The sequence below is a fragment of the Podarcis vaucheri genome, assembly GCF_965113315.1.
Source record: "Podarcis vaucheri genome assembly, chromosome: 9".
NCBI classification, from domain to species: Eukaryota; Metazoa; Chordata; class Lepidosauria; order Squamata; family Lacertidae; genus Podarcis; species Podarcis vaucheri.
In genome coordinates this window covers 80,044,954-80,060,615 of record NC_138767.1, presented here as the reverse complement: position 1 = coordinate 80,060,615, position 15,662 = coordinate 80,044,954, and the positions used below count along the sequence as shown (strand labels likewise).

Here is a 15,662-nt window from a genome sequence, read left to right as displayed (position 1 = left end):
AAGTAGATATGTTGTGCAAGAATGCCAACTCCACTCTAATAATGGAGCATGAATTTGCTGTTACGTGATGGAACCTTACCTGCAAAATAGCAGCAGTCTGTAAGTGGCCAAACAGGGAAACTAGTTTAAGGAATACAAAGCTACTGATTACAATAGTGGGCTCATTTAAATACATGGAAATGAAATCAAAAGGAGGAAGAGGAAGAGGAGGAGAAGGAATAAACATGGAAAGAACAGGGTGTTAGGACTTCAAAAGAATTAAACCAACACATTTATTTAGATTTATATTCCTTGGGTCTCCCCCTCTCCTGCCCCCAACAGATTTAAAGATCTATTCTCTCTATGATTCATGCACACACATAAATCCCATTGATGGAGCGTCTCCAGGTGATTGGATGTGCATTCCAAATAAGGCATGGTGTCAAGTGCATATTCCCCAGCACAAAAGGGCCAACTGGCAACTAATATGTTGTCTATTAGTATTATGAAATTCATTTCAGCATTTAACTGGTGCATCCTGTGTGCAAAATTGAATAATTCCATCCTAGAAGATCTCTTTGCTTTTTACTGAGACCTCAGACCCTGACATAAGTTTCGCTCTGAGGTACAGAGTGACTTACACAGGGGTCTGGGGATCCTAAAACCAAAATCGCATATAGTCAAAATACATTAGGTTCAGTGGTGAGTGGGATTGCCAAGGCCTTTTTCCCTGGACACCCACCTCCTTTTTAATTTGCAACAAACACTTCAACCCTTCAGGCCTTGGGCACAAACCTTCTGGAAATTCTCACATGCAAGTTGCATAGAAATGGTATTGTTTCAATGAGGTTTGTGCAGGAAACCTTTCAGGCTGGCTGTGCCCGTTACATATAAATGGTTTAATAAAAATGAACAAAATGGAATGAGCTAACTAGATATGTGGATCTCATTAGCAGAAAAGTATCTCTTGGAAAACCTTGAAACAAATTGCATTAAGTGACAAATCTATTTTAAAAGGAACAGAGAAAAAAAGAATCTATGTTTCTCTCTTGACCTTTATTTACAAGGCATATTTTCATGACAACAAGATGTTCATTAGGTTTAGAATTAATCTCCCAATTACCTCTCTCTGAAGATAGGCTCTGATTTGTATTGGCATGAGCTGCTGTGAAGATGCAACAAGCCTCTGCTCTGCGGTGTCACAAATGAACAAAACAGAAAGATATGATTAATCAAATGCCAGTGCTCTAAAGCTATGGCAATCCTGTTACAGAAAAGGTCAGCCAACAATTTTCACCCCCAGAAATGTCTTGAGGAATGGAGTGCCAAAGAATGTCATGCTCCTAAACTTACTGGCTATTATTTCTCAAGGCAAGCAGATGGACAAGTTATGACTCACCCAGAGGTTTCTCTCTCAGTCTTTACCAGTTAATGGTGTGGGACGTGATCCACGAGAGGCAGTCAAGTACAACATTCCTTGAAATGCTAGAGAAGACATGTGAGGGAAAATTTGGTCCAGCCAGTTGAAGCTTCCTGTTCCTCCTGGCCAGAGCATCCTTCCTTTTGCATGTGATAGAAGGTGGGCATGACCTAACCTGTCCAGGTAACAAAAGGACAAGTCACGCAGCAACCTCTCCCTGTTTTGACTCCCTTCTTTGTTTGACCAGCTTTTAGCTAGGACTGCTCTGCTAGCTCTCAGCTAGCAGAAGCACTGGGATTATTCCCCCATATGGGGTAGATCTACATGTACATATTTGTAACTAAGTCTGCCTTCAGGAATCCAACTGTGAACTGATGTAAGTAAACTTCTTTTATTGACTTTGAATAAGATTGTGGCGTCTTTATTCTTTTAAGAGGGATTCAAGGGAACTTACCAGAAATGTACAATTCAATCTGAGACAGACTGAATTGTATAATAGTGAGAGGCTCACACGAGCCTGCAACCAGCTATCTGCTGTGCATATAAAAAGGGGAATGTAACTCTGCTAAGTAAAGGAACTTGCTAGCGCAAGTTAGGAAGGATGCTAATAAACAATATATCCTCTCCTGCCACCCTGAACATTCCCACAAATGGAAGATCAGTGCCCAGCTGACGCTGAAGCGTCTGACGTGAAGCAGTTATGGTGAAAACATTGAACAGACTCACATCTCTGTGCCTTATTCAGTCCCTCTTCAGGACCAGCTTCCAAGCAGAGGGTGGACTAGTGTTATCCAGGCATTAATATGGGGATCAGTGCAATCTAATCATCTCATTATGGTCAGGATCTATGAATGATGGCATCACCAAGCAGGAAAGTCCTCACATGGATAGAACACATTTATTTATTTTAACTTAAGGTATAAACCCACCCCTCATCATGCAGATCCCAGGGAGGACACTGCAGACTACCAAACACATACAATAAAATCAATACAATACAACAATTCATAACATGCAACACTCACTTGTGTGAGTCACAGAAACAGAAGCTAACTGCATGACCTCACCTCCTCCGAGAGTCTGGATAAAAAGATGTATCTTTAACAGGCATCAGAACTCAAGGACACTTGGCACCAGGCACATATTTTTAAGGTTGTAAGCTGTTTTAAATTGTTTCTAATTTTGTGTTAATGCTGTAACCCAGCTTTGGGTGAAGGGTGGGTAATAGACAGACAGACAAATAGACAGAAAGACAGACTCTGAGGTCATTCTGGAGGTGTGGGCTTGTTACAGAGAAAGAAAGCCCTTTCTCACAACATTGTACAGTGGTACCTCGGGTTACATACGCTTCAGGTTACATACGCTTCAGGTTACAGACTCTGCTAACCCAGAAAGAGTGCTTCAGGTTAAGAACTTTGCTTTAGGATGAGAACAGAAATCGTGCTCCGGTAGCGCGGCGGCAGCGGGAGGCCCCATTAGCTAAATTAAGAACAGTTTCAGGTTAAGTATGGACCTCCGGAACGAATTAAGTACTTAACCCAAGGTACCACTGTGCTGTGTTCTTGCCCGCGTTAGCCACAAGAAAGGATTCTTCCTTCCCAGTCTCAACACACAGGCAGGTTGGTCAAGAGAAACCAGGCCAGAACTGACCCAGGATGTTCTGCTGCTTCAGGCATAACAGAAAAGGACCCCCAGCCCCGCCCACTTCCCCTGCTTCCCACCATGACTGTCTGCTCTGTTCCCACCACACACATCCAAACTTGGTAAATTCAATTATGTTAAATACCTCCTGGTAGGATCTTAGTTGTCAGCCTTCCCTGCTTGCAGCAATTAACATCCCTTTAAAAACCTAGTTGAGAAAATTTCTGGGCCTCAGGGGTTGTTACTTGGGCCGAAACATTCCCTAAGGGGATTTTTTAGAAGGGGGGGGTGGCTGTTAAGGTAGGACATAGCCATGTGAAAGCACATATAGGACACACTATTTTGGCATGCAGAGGTGAAATGCTAAGGTTTCCCATGTGGAAATTAAGCATAACTATTTTGTGGATCAAACTTGAGAAGAACCCAGACATAAATGACACAATGTCCGCCAGGTTTCCTAGTATGATTTCAGACAAATGGGTTTAACCAAACGTGGATGCTTCGTGGGGTGTTTTTGTGGTTAGTCCAATTGCTTTCATTATATCTTTATAGCAACAATGTGTCTGCTCCCCATGTGCCATAAAACAATCTCTGAACTGAAGCTCAGCTTCAGAACAGAAGGGCTCCTTTACCATCCTGCATAATAGCATTGCTTGTTTGCACTATTCTTACCGAACTTTCCAAACACATGTCATTTTCCCTTTCATTCTGGGAGTGATTGTACGCTAAAGCAATTATAGGCAAACCCTTCCAGAGTTCTGAAGACCAAAACTTTCTTTGTGTGGAAGCCCAAAGGCAATTATTGACATTAGAGTTTAAGGGAGGCATTCCATTTCTCTGATGTAACAGTAGCTTTGGGGGGCATTTTTAAATGAAACAATTTGCCCGCTTGGCGAATTCAGCACAAATTTGAATTATTAGTATTACTATTATGCAATGATAAAGACCTAACATGGAAACTTCTTTGATAAAGTACAAAAGCAGTTTTGGCATTAAAAAACCCCCTAAAAGACAGAATCCATTGAGGGGTATTCTGTGCAAGAGTTAGTGAAACAAATGCGAAAGATGCAAACACTCCCAGTGATTTCAGCAGAATTTGCACTGGATAACTTCCATATAGATTAGCTTTCTCCAACTTGGCCTTCCAGATGCTTTGGACTACAACTCCCATCAGCTCCAGTGTGCTGTCTGGGGCTGATGGGAGTTGTAGTCCTTTGCCCCCTCCCTAAATTGGACTGGTGACTGGGTGTGGCCACCAGGACCATATAACACCAGTCCTAAAGAATTGTCAATGGCTCCCAGTACGTACACACATACACACATTGTGCCACTGGGATGGCGCTGTGGTCTAAACCACTGAGCCTCTAGGGCTTGCTGATTGGAAGGTTGGCGGTTCGAATTCATGTGATGGTAGTGAGCTCCTGTTGCTCTGTCCCAGCTCCTGCCAACCTAGCAGTTTGAAAGCATGCCAGTACAAGTAGATAAATAGGTACTGCTGCAGCGGGGAGGTAAAAGGTGTTTCCATGCACTCTGGCACTTGTCATGGTGTTCCATTGCGCCAGAAGTGGTTTAGTCATGCTGGCCACGTGACCCAGAAAGCTGTCTGTGGACAAACGCCGGCTCCCTCAGCCTGAAAGTAGAGATGAGTGCCACACCCAATAGTTGAATTTGACTGGACTTAAATGTCCAGGGGTCCTTTACCCTTTACCTTTACCTAAAATAACAACCCCTGTGTATGTTCAGCTGCTCATGCACTGGGGCTTCAAACAGTTAGGATCCTAGATTGCATGGGCATCTCAATTGCATGGAGTTCATCTGCCAGACCAGCTCCATTAACATGTGACCCTGAAATCTCAGATTCAACCCCAAAAAAACTGAAGCCAAAGTTTAGTGTTAGTTTTGTGCCATGAACTCACCTGTTAATGGAACTCTGGCATTGTGCTGATTAGGATACAAGCCCAGCAGAGAGAGCTACTACTTGGGCTCATTCCAACCTCCCACTTTTGTCCCGGGTCTTCAATACACACAGCGAACAGACCCATGTTTTCTACCAGTGGATTTCTCCCTTTCACCTCAGTGAACTTGACAAGTGATGGAGTCTCTGCATTAGGGATGTGTAACTGATTTGGGAACGGGAAGCAGAAAGAACTAGTAAATGGATAGTTCTCACAATGCAGGTAAGTAAGGAGCATGAAACTAAGCCTCCTGATGTATATTGTGCTCTAGGAGGCTCAATTTGGTCAAAATTGAGTTTACACCTCCAGAATTAACGCTAAATACATTACTTCTGGTAAATGAGCCACCATAGCCACTAGAGGACTGTGAAAATTTGTGTTCCAGACTTTTTAGACTCGTCTACCCATGTACTATCTGAAACCAAAAGGGCACATTAATTGCCAGGTGTTAATTTCCCCCCAGCTCTCCTACCCCACTATTGAGATCACCATTTACCTCTTTCCCCCCTGTCATGGTCTTTTAAAAAAGCCTCTCTCAATCTGATTTCATTTGTAGCTGCTTGGGGGCGGGGGTGGGTAATTCATAGTACAGTGGTAGCTTGGTTCTTGAACTTAGTCCGTTCCGGGAGTCCATTCGACTCCCGAAACCATTTGAAAACCAAGGTGCAGTTTCCGATTGGCTGCAGGAGCTTCCTGCACTCAAATGGAAGCCGATGTTGGGCTTCCGAAAAATGTTCGCAAACTGGAACACTTACTTTTGGTTTTGCAGCATCCGGGAGCCAAGCTTTTTGAGTACCAAGGTACCACTGTAAAAGCAGAACTTCCATATACCAGGGGTTAAGGGAAGAGTTTCCAGGTCATGGTAGACTGAGCATTTCTTTCCCTAGAAAATAATTACTGAATGTAGTTGGACAATATTCCCTTCTCTACTCATATATAAAAGCTTGTGCCATTATAAATCTGTTAATATTTAAGATGTCACAGATACCTTTGATGCTACAAAATCTAAATACCAGGTTGTGCAAGGACTTTTAACTTGGTTTACTGTAGTCAGGATAGCTCAGTTGGTAGAGAATGAGACTCTTAATCTCAGGATTGTGGGTTCAAGCCCCACGTTAGGTAAAATTTTATATATGGAAGTTTTATGATGGCCTATACTTGTAATAAGGGACGCGGGTGGTGCTGTGGGTTAAACCACAGAGCCTAGGACTTGCTGATCAGAAGGTCGGCGGTTTGAATCCCCGCAACAGGGTGAGATCCTGTTGCTCAGTCCCAGCTCCTGCCCACCTGCAGTCCCAGCTCCTGCAGTTCGAAAGCATGTCAAGTGCAAGTAGATAAATAGGTACCGCTCCGGCGGAAAAGTAAACAGCATTTCCGTGCGTTGCTCTGATTCGCCAGAAGTGGCTTAGTCATGCTGGCCACATGACCTGGAAGCTGTCCGTGGACAAACGCCGGCTCTATCTGCCAGTAAAGCAAGATGAGCGCCGCAATCCCAAAGTCGTGTGCGACTGGACTTAACGGTCAGGGGCCCCTTATACCGGTATTTGTAATGTCTATTAAAGGTTTGGCGAAGTAAGTAGATTCCTGCCTTGCCAGGGGTTGGACTAGATGATCCTTGTGGTCCCTTCCAACTCTACAATTCTTTGATTCTATGCTTTGATGTATATTGTGCTCTAGGAGGCTCAATTTGGTCAAAATTGAGTTTACACCTCCAGAATTAACGCTAAATACATTACTTCTGGTAAATGAGCCACCATAGCCACTAGAGGACTGTGAAAATTTGTGTTCCAGACTTTTTAGACTCGTCTACCCATGTACTATCTGAAACCAAAAGGGCACATTAATTGCCAGGTGTTAATTTCCCCCCAGCTCTCCTACCCCACTATTGAGATCACCATTTACCTCTTTCCCCCCTGTCATGGTCTTTTAAAAAAGCCTCTCTCAATCTGATTTCATTTGTATTTCAAGGCCTTCATTGGTGCCAATGGTAGCTGTCCTTGAAATGCATGTATCCATTTCAGAAAGACAATTTTTGTTGGGCCTGTTGTTGATTTTTGTAGTGCCATAAATATGAACGCACTTTTACTAAGTAATGTAATCCAAAAAAGGTGTCCCTCCTCCAAGGACCATCCTATCTAAAGCAGGAGTGAAGAACTTGTGGCTATCCAGATGTTGCTGGACTACAGTTCTTATCATTACAGTTCATATGCTGGCTGGGGCTGGTGGGAATTGGGGTCCCAACATCAAATGGAGGGTCACAGGTTCCTCACCCAGTATCCATTGCTGTGGCTGATTCTGGAGCTCTTGGGCCTGGTGCCTCATGTGCCCCATTTGTCCTGGGTCTTCAATATACAGCAAACAGACTCACAGCCTTGTCATCCAGTGGGGTTCTTCTTTCATCTCAGTGAACATCCACCCTCCAGATGAAGTGGATTTTGGATAGCCCTTCTGCTTCTTCTTCACTGCCTATTTTCAGCCTAGTTCATTTTTGTCTTTGAGAATATCTGATTCTCATTCATCTCATGCAATTCTTGAGCACAATAAGAATACGCCAAAGTTTCAGTCAGAAGAGAAAGCTTTGGTCAGCTGTTGTGGGCTACCATGAAAGGTGGAGTCAAACAGCTGAGGTGTTATCTGATGTGGTACAATCACTGTGGGTGAGTATTGTGTGTGTTGCAAAACATTTGCATGAATGCTACAGTAGGATGAGAAATCCAACTCTGATGTCTCACCAACTACCGTTCTCATAAACTGCAGGGTTCATAGTGAGAAGCTATTTGCCAGGTATTTAGATGTACAATCAACTGAAGTTTATTGAAAAATGTGCACTGGTACAAGAAAAATCAGGGTAGATTGCAGGTAGCATGAGGGTCTTGGAGTTCTGGAAGCCTTTGCTACTGTTTACATCCTCCCCTTTTCAGAAATGTAAAAAGAAAAGAAAAGTGGTATCTTACTCAATAGAGCTTGAACACAGACCACATTTAGGGGCACAGAGAGATGTTGGCCATGTATCTTTCTCTTTCTCTCTGGCGATTCACACTTGACTTGTGGAAAGTGAAATGGGCGTGGGGTGGGGGTGGGAATCTGGTTTCCATGGACAACTTAATTTTGTCCTACTTGTTTATTTGTTGTTGAGGGATTATTTGTGTGGGTGGGAATCTTTGCAACAACAGCAGGAAAAATCCTGCTGAAAATTCTGGGGAAAAAACCAAAAAACTGTTTGAGAATTGAGGCATAAGAGGGGGGATGTGAAGAATTACAAAAGGCTGTAAAAATATGAAAAGAGATAAACCTGAAACTTTTAAACTTTTGCATAATATTTTCCTGTTCATTTTGAGAAGGAGTCTTCTAAAAATAGTCAGAGCCAACTGAAGTCACAGCCTGGAAGATGAAAGATTCTGTAAACTGTAGTTCTTGGAGGCTAATTAGAGAGCATTTTGTCCGTCTCTGATGCTAATCTGTTTAATCTGGCCTTGTAATCAATACTATCTATGCTTTTAAGTCACCTGTTCCCAAGAGCTTAAATTAACCAGTTTCATAAAAGACTGACAGTAATAAGAAAAGGAAACTACATATTCAGAATGAAACTCCAGGTCAATGGTCCAGATATCTCGTGTGCTAATTTCCAGTATGCCACCTCAAAGTACAAATATATTTGCTTTTATAGTAAGCTTACTTATTCATTTATCCTTAAATATGCCTTCTTTTTAAGCGAACACGTTGTGTCTCATATAGGTTTAGGGTGTGTGTTTCTCCTACTCCTTTGTGGCCTGCCTGCATTTCTTGTGTATTACACTGGAAAGTGAATTCTTTCAGCTCAGTTCCAAACTTGTTTGCTGATAACTCAGTTCCAGCCAGTTGAAATGGCTATTTTGCTCCACTGAAGCAAAATAGTGTCTCTCCTGTCCCTGCCAAGACCAACAGTTACGGGATCAAGGATGTTCCCATTACACAGTACAGTGGTACCTTGGTTCTCGAATGAACTCCGTTCTGGGAGTCCATTCGACTCCTGAAACCGTTCAAAAACCAAGGCGTGGCTTCCAATTGGCTGCAGGAGCTTCCTGCACTCAAGCGGAAGCTGCGTTGGACATTTGGCTTCCCAAAAACATTTGCAAGCCAGAACACTTACTTCTGGGTTTGTGGCATTTGGGAGCAGATTTGTTCGGGATCCAAGCCGTTCAAGTACCAAGGTACCACTGTACCAGGCAAGCTACAAGCCATGGCTATAGTAAGACCAATGTCTCCCTGTGAGGTTGCCAACTGTCTTGCCATCAGTGATGGGTCAGACTCCTCTGGTCAGGTTTGGAACTGGGCTTCAAGAATTTCCCCAAATGAGAAAACAGTTTGGCTTTTCACCCCCTAAGCCCAATCCTAAACCAAATCAGGCACCACTATGCCTTGATGATGTCATCAGGAGCAGGCCAAGCTATGATTCCCACCCACTGGTTACTTTAAAAATCTGCTCTGCTCCCCCATCCAGCAACCTACTTGTCTACCTGCTGATCTAGCTTGCTGTTTTGGTGGTGGCAGGCAGCAGCAGAATGGAGAAAGAGAGAGAGAGAGAGAGGACTCCCCCCCCCCACCCTTCCCTGACACCCAGGATGCAGCCTTGAGACGTGGGCCATGAGATCATGAGATCAGCAGCACTGGGAACATCTCTTTAACTTTGCAGAATGACAGTCTGGTTACATCAATGGTGTCCAGACTTTTTCCAAAGAGGGCCAGTTTCCAACCAAAGGACCAACCAAACTTGTCAACCTTTATTTAGGATTGAAGCTGTTGAGCTTCTTTTAGGATTAAACTGACCGGATTAGGCCCCTGAAACGGACTTTGGACATGCCTGGGTTACATGAACAAAGGCACAAGTTAAGGTTCAATGGAGAGGATGGTCCCTAAAGCAAGGGGGAAATCCCGACCCTTCCATTATATTTTTCTGCACCCCAGAATCCAAATCCCAGCAGTCTTGTGTCCTCTCCCCCCTCTCAAGCCATATTCAAGTACTTCTTATCATTCAGAAACTTCCTGGAATCTTTTTAGTCCATCTCTCTTGGTACAAGCAGGACTAAAAAAGTAAAAGTATAACTACATATTTGATGCCAACTCCTAGGCATGTGTCCAGCTTTTCTCTTCTGATACTCCCCCCCCCCTGAAAATAGCTTATGTGTCTTCTGCATCTTTGCAAGGGAGGAGGATGGGAATAAAACCAGAATAAGTTGACTCAGCCCCCAGTGATGCCCCCCCCGCCAATTCCAGTTCCCATTAGCTGCCCTGCCTCCAGCTCCATCAGCTCCAATGGTTACTACAGCTAAGAACATGTTACCAACTCAGATACTGATGAGATGCTAAAAGAATTCAGTTAGCTGAAGTAGAAATGCCGTAATAATGGCACTACTGTCACATGAACTGGGTAGATGTAAATTTGAGCCATGACAGAGAATAAAAATTTCTAGATACAATGGACGATTGTGACTTACTGGTAGCCATGCAGCTGACAAGAGAAGAAGCAATCACTGATTTACTCCCTTAGTGGTGGTGAGAATCTGCTGCAAGACAGAATTTTTTTTCTTAAAAAAACACCAAAACACAAATCTGTTGAGAGTTGTGCACATGCACCAACACCCTTTTATTAATGTTTAATTGTGAAAGAGACAGAATGGGGGAGGGAAAGCAACACTGGTCTTTGGAAAAGAGGAGAGGGTGGAGAAGTCTTTTTATCTTTGTCTTGTCTTACTTAGAGACAGATCTCTTGCAGTATTTGGCGTTTTACCCACTCAGAGGTTTGTAGTTTTCTTTGTTGCTTGCTTTCTCTGAGGTGTGTGTATGTTAGAGTTTTGGCAGGCTTTGCCAAGCTGATGCCCTCCTGATGGGACTTGTAGTCCAAAAACACAGCGAGGGCAATAGCTTGGCAAAGGCTGAGCTTAGGTGTTGGGTGTATTGTGCTGCCTATACATCAACAGAAAGCAAGTTAAGCTCCTAAGGTGACCAGGTAAAAAAGAAAGAAAAGAAGGACCAGGCTCTTGTACCTTTTAGAAGTTGTGCAAAAGAGGGAATTTCTGCAGGCCAACTCAAACTGCATCTCATTAAATTTCATCTTTTGCTAACCTCTTAATGCTGCAGGAGCCCCATTCTCCTCCCTGCACCCCCAGCCAGCCTGTTCTTGCTTCCTACTAATCTGTAGACAACAGCACAATTTATTCCAAACTGGCTTCTCCTTGTTCCCTCCATCTTTCTCAGCATCAGGGTCTTTTCCAGGGAGTCTTCTCTTCTCATGAGGTGACCAAAGTATTGGAGCCTCAGCTTCAGGACCTGTCCCTTCCAGTGAGCACTCAGGGCTGATTTCCTGAGGTGTGCCTGAGCTGAAATGGAGGGAGGTAGAGTTGTGTGCGGGGTTTTATTGGGGGGGGGGGAATTGAACACTAACAGAAGCTCCCCTTTTTTAATTAACCAGGCAAGGGCCATAATGGCCCTACGTATGGGTCATTGCTCTGTGCCAGAGGGCAAATGGGTGGGCCCCCTCCCTCACCTTCCTGGTAGCTAGAGTTGGGGTGTGTGTGTGAGAGAGCTGGGTTAGAAGCAGGCAGAAGCCAGGAAGTCAGAGCCATGCTTGATTTCTGCTTGAACCCATGGCTAGGACATTGGAAGAAGCAAGACCTCTTGGGGTGTTAATGCTGTGAGCCCTTCCATCATTGGCTCAGGAAATAAACCGTATATCATAAAGACACCACAGTCTCTCTTGCTTCTCATTCCAAGGAAACTGGACCCTCTGTAAGCTCCTGGAGCCCCATAGTACACATGCTAATGTCACATGACTTCACCCTGCCTTTTACACCCCTGAGGCATATTTTTAGGACCGCCCCCCCATCTTCTGATAGTTAATTGTTTTAAGATGTTAATCGGCAGAAGTTAGTTCATTTGGGCCAATGGGGCAGTGACCCACTAACCTTAGTCTGCCCTTAAGGAGCCCAAACTTTCCTCCTTTCTTACTTACAACCAGTCAAATGGCATAGCCTTGGCAGTTAGCTTCCTCCACTTTCCTTAGTCTGTGTGTTGCCCTTGTAGAACTCAGCTGAGGGGAGCGGTGGGGGGGGGCACACAATAATTAATTGGCTCCAGCTCCAACCCCTTGGCCTACCACCCTCCCCATCCCAAGGGGGACCAGGCACCTCTGATTTCATGTTTGCATTTTTACATTGTTGTAATCTGCCCCAGAGCCTTATAGTGAAGGGCAAGTAAGCAACCCAATTTACCAGCCCCTCCAAGTATCCCTATTTTCCAGGGACAGTCCCGGATTTTAAAAAGCCGTCTTGGTTTCTGATTTGATCCCAGAATGTACCATTTTTCCTTAGGACGTCCCTATTTTCATTGGAGAAATGTTGGAGGGTATGGTAGGACTTCCCTATTTTCACCTGAGGGTATGGAGTTATGCGACCCCCAAGCCAACAAGATAAGTAACTATGCAACCTTTAGAAGACTTTTAGAAGACATCTGAAGTATTTTCTAATGTTTAATGTTTTATTATGTTTTTATATTTGTTGGAAGCCACCTAGAGTAGATGGGGCAACCCAGTCAGATGGGCAGGGTATATTATTATTATTATTATTATTATTATTATTATTATTATTATTATACTAATGGAATAGGATGTCCCTGTTTTCATCAGACACATGTTGGAGGGTATTAATTTACTAGTACTAAACCATGACTGCATAGATGGGATAAAGCAGATCCTTTTGTCAAAATCTGAGCAAATATTGAGCTACAGGCTCCTTACCATGCAATCGTATTTTTTAATCTATCACTTCCTTTTGTACATCTGTTTTAGAATGCAGAAGGCCTAGCAATTTAAAGCAATGTTTATTTTTGTGTGCTAACTTGGACAGATATTATTATAACTGTATGTATTTATGCATGTATGTATGAATGCCTGTATAAAGACTTACTATCAATGAAATGTTGTGAAAAAGAAAAAGAAAACTCAAGCTTGATAAACAAAGGACCCACACATTATCTTCACTATGCTGCCTACTAAAGTGCAACCAACTTGTTCAGAGACTTGAAGCAGATTCCTGCTCCGAAGTGTGTCCCACTGAATTCAATGGAGCTTCTTGCTGGGTAATTGAGTATAGTATTGCAATAAGGCCAGCAGGCCAGAGACATTCTCGCTGGCCCCTGGCGTGCAGCCTGACACATAAATAGCATCCAGTCATTGAATATTGCTGGCAGGGAGAAGAAAACTGCTTCTGATTAGACAGTAACAAGTAGTAGATTTTCTGCTCAGGAGCTAGTGAGAACTTTGGATTTCTGCACAGAACCATCAATGGCCCACAGCCACTTTTAAACTGTCCATGATGTCGGTAACTACTGCTTTTTTTAATGCTCTTTTGCTCGCTAGCTTACTCCATGCTCCACTAGATGTGCTTTCGACATGAAAATGAACTTTTTGATTGTGCGAGCAGGTCTGCAATGGATGCTTATTAGCTTCTTCAGTTTATATCCTGCACTGCAGCATTATCCAAGCATCAGAATCCATCATGAACTGTTATGTCGTTGTTCCCGCGTCAACCCACGAGGAAGTGCAGCTTTGTATTGCCTCCGTGAGCGGACAATGGAAGTGAGGAGACAAGAGATGGGTGAAAGAAACAGATGGAAGAGTGTGAAGCAACAAAGAGTTTATTGTGAGCAGCACGACAAGCTGCGATCCTGGCAAACCAGCTGCTGAGCTACTGCCAAAGATTTGTAGACATAACGGCAGAGGAGACATTCTAAGGAGAAGTGAGGGGGGACAATGGAATCTCTTCGCAGCTATTTATCGTAGACTTTCATAGCAGTGATTTGATTTGAAGGAGCTACAGGAGTTGTGCCAGGACAGCTTTGGAATGAAAAGGCGGGGAAACTTAGTATTTTAACGTTTTATCATCCCTGAGAGACCTTCCTCTTTCCTTGCACCGGTTTCCTTAACGTGTGTTCCTTACACTTAACAGCTCATAGTGGGAGGTGTGAAATATATGTAATATTCAGAAGCTTGGGTAATGCAGGATGGCATTGTGAGCTCCTGTGGGGTGATATTGGGGGCCAAAGTTAGCTTCAATGAATCTTGGCTTTCGTTTAATACCGAATGTAATGCACACCTATTTTGGCCAGATTACATAGCGGAAATTAAGGTGTGCTAGCAAATACTTTTTTGATTTCAAGGTTTTGAAAATTGAGCTGCGCATTAGATTTGATGGTGCATTAGATTCCCATAAATACGGTAAGAAAAAGTTTCTGTCCCTTGAAGGTGCAAAGATAGTCTTGAAAGTGTGTTGGTGATTCTAGCTGAAATCAGAGCAGCTGAAGTTGCTGAAGTCTGTAGAGTTGGGTGCTTCCCTCTTTCTACGTGTGTGATATCCTACAGTGCTTTACATCACCAAGGAGATGTTAACCAGGCTGTCAACCATGCACAGGTGTGTGTATAAACATCTGAAACAAGGGAGAACTGTGACTTGCCCAACTCAGGACAGCAGATCTCTGCTTTGCCACCAGTGAGATCCAGCCTACAGTGGTACCTCGGGTTAAGAACTTAATTCGTTCCGGAGGTCCGTTCTTAACCTGAAACTGTTCTTAACCTGAAGCACCACTTTAGCTAATGGGGCCTCCCGCCACTGCCGCTCGATTTCTGTTCTCAACCTGAAGCAAAGTTCTTAACCCGAGGTACTATTTCTGGGTTAGCGGAGTCTGTAACCTGAAGCGTCTGTAACTTGAAGCGTCTGTAACCCGAGGTACCACTGTACATCAAAATCCCAGGGAGGAAACCAAATATTTATAACCAGGTACCTTCTAGCTCATATATTCTTGACAGCAGTGCTTTTTTTCCCACTAAAAAAATGTTTAGGGGATATTCTCATTTTCCTACTCATATTGAAAATACCGTATTTTTCGCCCTATAGGACGCACCGGCCCATAGGACGCACCTAGATTTTTTTTGGGGGTGGAATAAAGGGAAAAAAATTATTTCCCCCCCCCAGGCGCGGGGCTGGGGCGGGGGAAGCTCGGGCTTCCCCCTCCGCCAGCCCCCAGAACAGGACCCAGAGCGATGCCGAAGCTGCCCTCCGCCAGCCTTCTAACCAAGTCGGGGGACAGTGGGAAAGGCGCGCTGCACCTCCCCGCTGTCCTCCGAGCTTGTGGGGCTGGTGGTGGGGCTCTCCTGAAGACTGGAGAGCGAGAGGGGTCGGTACACACCGACCCCTCTCACTCTCCAGGCTTCAGGGAAAGCCTGCATTCGCCCCATAGGACGCACACACATTTCCCCTTCATTTTTGGAGGAGAAAAAGTGTGTCCTATAGGGCGAAAAATACAGTACTGCCCCTCAATGAGGCCAAAGTTAGATTCTCAAAATGTTTAGGGGTATGTGTGCCCCTGTGTCCCCCCAGAAAAAAAGCACTGCTTGACAGGAAGCTGTTGTCTACTGTGTTGCCTGATTCTACACCATAGATACTGGGATATTTTACGATTCCTTCTGGGTTTAGCTTGAAGGTGTCTGCCGCGAGGACCCAGATGATTAGTTCAAACTCTTTGCTACAGCAAAAAGCACCGTTTGGCCAGCTGAAGTGTCTGCTGTCTCTGGAGTTGTCAAGGCAACAACTTTAGCATTTCCAAGGAATCTGTTGCAATAATCTTGGCCTCTGATC

General features: G+C 44.0%; 1 protein-coding gene across 1 annotated transcript in view; it reads right to left on the bottom strand.

The window, feature by feature from the left end:
• The window catches only part of SH3TC1 (SH3 domain and tetratricopeptide repeats 1), a 409,292-nt gene that overhangs the window by 365,069 nt on the left and 28,561 nt on the right, over window positions 1–15,662 (bottom strand). The gene's annotated exons all lie outside the window — the stretch shown is intronic.